General features: G+C 46.0%; 1 pseudogene; it reads right to left on the reverse strand.

The window, feature by feature from the left end:
- Positions 1 to 1,147, reverse strand: LOC138378976 (thymidylate synthase pseudogene; annotated as a pseudogene).
- Between the last annotated feature and the right edge of the window lie 1,518 nt (positions 1,148 to 2,665).

Raw genomic sequence — 2,665 nt, forward strand, 5'->3', positions numbered from 1 at the left:
TTAAACTCCTTTGAAAGCACTCTCAACAGCCATTTCCATTTTAATACTTGGATATGGATTATAACCTTCAATCTTAAAGTCCTCGGCTTTGAAATCAATTGTCTCAACTTTGCAAAGGATTTTGAGCTTCGGGAAAAGTCTTGGTTCTTGCTGAAGCTGAATCTTCGGTGGCCCAATGTGATTTAGGTAAATATGTGCCTTTCCCAAAGTACGTACAAAGTCACCGGGCTTTAGACCGATGATGTGCGCTATCATGTACATGAGCAGGGCGTAGCTGGCGATGTTGACCTGCACGCCCAGGCGGATGTCTCCTGACCGCTGGTACAAACAGCAGGACAGCTCATCGCTCACCACAGAGAACCGGCAGAGGGCATGGCATGGAGGCAGAGCCATCAGAGGAAGATCTTTTGTTTTCCAAGCACACGTGATGATTCTTCTGTCGTGAGGGTTGGTTTTGATGGCGTCAATCACTTTTTGCAGTTGGTGAACTCCTTGACCTGAATAATCTGAATCCATGTATTTGTATTCTGCCCCATCATGCCTGCACTGGAAGCCATAAACTGGGCCCAAGTCCCCTTCTCCTCTGGTGGAGAATCCCAGGCTATCCAAAAAGTCTCGCGATCTGTTGACATCCCAGACTTTCACTCCCTTGGAAGACAGTGCTTTAGCGTTTGTGGATCCCTTGATAAATCACAGCAACTCCTCCAAAACACCCTTCCAGAACACACGTTTGGTTGTCAGCAGAGGAAGTTCATCTCTCAGGTTGTAGCGCGCCACAGCGCAGGATGTGCTTGATCTGCCCCAGGTACTGCAGCTCCCCGTGGGCGGCCTCAGCTCGGCGCCCAGCTCGTGCGCTGGGGGCGGCGACGGCGCGCGCAGGAGCTGGGAGCCGGCGGCGGGGACCGCGGGCGGTGGGGCAGGAGGACAAGGAGGGCGCAGAGGCACTCATTATCTTTCTGCTCTGTGTCCCTGTTCTCTTCGTCATGTGTGCCCTGCTCTGAGAACATCACCACTCTTCACCGCAAAAAACTTAGTTGTCCTTAATTACTCTATCCCTCTCTCCCTGCTGCCCCCACATTCAATTAGCTACCACAGCGTGTCAACGCTACTGCCTACCTACTTCTTCAACCTGTCTTCCTTTCTTCATCCCCACTGCCACCAGCCTAATTCAGGTCCTTATTATATTTCACCTGGACTAGTAAAATAATCTCCCAACGGGTGCCTCTGCCTCTCTGGTCCTTTGTCCCTCCCAAGTCCTCCTGCACGTTGTCACCAGACAACATGCAAATGTGATCATGCCACTTCCTTGCTTAAAATGACTCTCTATTGCCTAAAGGATACAATCTAAACCCCTTCATCGGATACAGTCTCTGCACAATCTGGCTCCTGTCAACCCTTCCAACCTCATTTCCCACCACTTGCTAACTTATACCTGATGAGGTACTTTTAGTTCCTTAAGTACTTTATGAAGTTACATGTGCCCATGCTGTTTCCTCTGTTTGCAATGAATAGTCCCTTTTCTGTCCTTATCAGGTACATTTATACTTTAACACTTGGCTCTGTAAAGCCTTTACTGAGTCCCTCCTTAGGCAAAGTTAGTTGCCCTATTCTCAGTAGACCTACATTGTGCTGACTTTATAGTTGCCCATTTTCATGTCTGATTGTGCAACAGAAGCAAAACTTCACCTTGCTCACTTTCATCTCTTCACAACACACAGCCTAGCCCAGAGTAAACAGCTCGTAAATGTTTAAGTGAAAGAACAAGTTAATGAGTGAATAATTAAATGAAGGCATGAATGTACTCTGTTGATGCAACAGGGTATCTTTTGATTTAGAAGGTCTGACAGCATGTAGTGATGTGTAGTAATCTGTGATGAAGGGGTTTAGATTTTATTCAGGACAATCAACTTAAAACAGTCTTATTTAATGCCATATGGCTTATAAAAATACCTGTTTTAATAGTTCTCCAAGTATACACACATACCACTTTAGAGCAGAAATGAAAATGAATTGGAGGAAGAGAAAAAGAATGTGAGAAGACATATGCAGCCTGACTCTGTATGTTTATTTGGGCTGAGTTGATCATTAAACACCAGGATTTATTTATTTATTTTTTTTTTTGAGACAGAGTCTCACTCTGTTGCCCAGGCTAGAGTGAGTGCCGTGGCATCAGCCTAGCTCACAGCAACCTAAAACTCCTGAGCTCAAGCGATCCTCCTGTCTCAGCCTCCCAAGTAGCTGGGACTACAGGCATGCACCACCATGCCCGGCTAATTTTTTCTATATATATTTTTAGCTGTCCATATAATTTCTTTCTATTTTTAGTAGAGATGGGGTCTCGCTCTTGCTCAGGCTGGTCTTGAACTCCTGAGCTCAAACGATCCGCCCACCTCGGCCTCCCAGAGTGCTAGGATTACAGGCGTGAGCCACCGCGCCCGGCCTAACACCAGGATTTATTACCACCTTAAAACAGAGTCCTCCCTCTTGCTGTCTGAATTTCTGGTACAGAGTTGGTGTTTTATGTCAGTGCTATTACTGTGGTGATACGAAAAGACACAAGGTGCAAACCGTTTTTTTTTTTTTTTTTGGCTCGTCCTTTTTAACCTCCTATTTAGAAAAGAAAAACTGCTAAGTGGAAAGCCAAGGAAATTTAGCCTCAAGAGGG

Source organism: Eulemur rufifrons, chromosome 30 (assembly GCF_041146395.1).
Source record: "Eulemur rufifrons isolate Redbay chromosome 30, OSU_ERuf_1, whole genome shotgun sequence".
Taxonomy (NCBI): domain Eukaryota; kingdom Metazoa; phylum Chordata; class Mammalia; order Primates; family Lemuridae; genus Eulemur; species Eulemur rufifrons.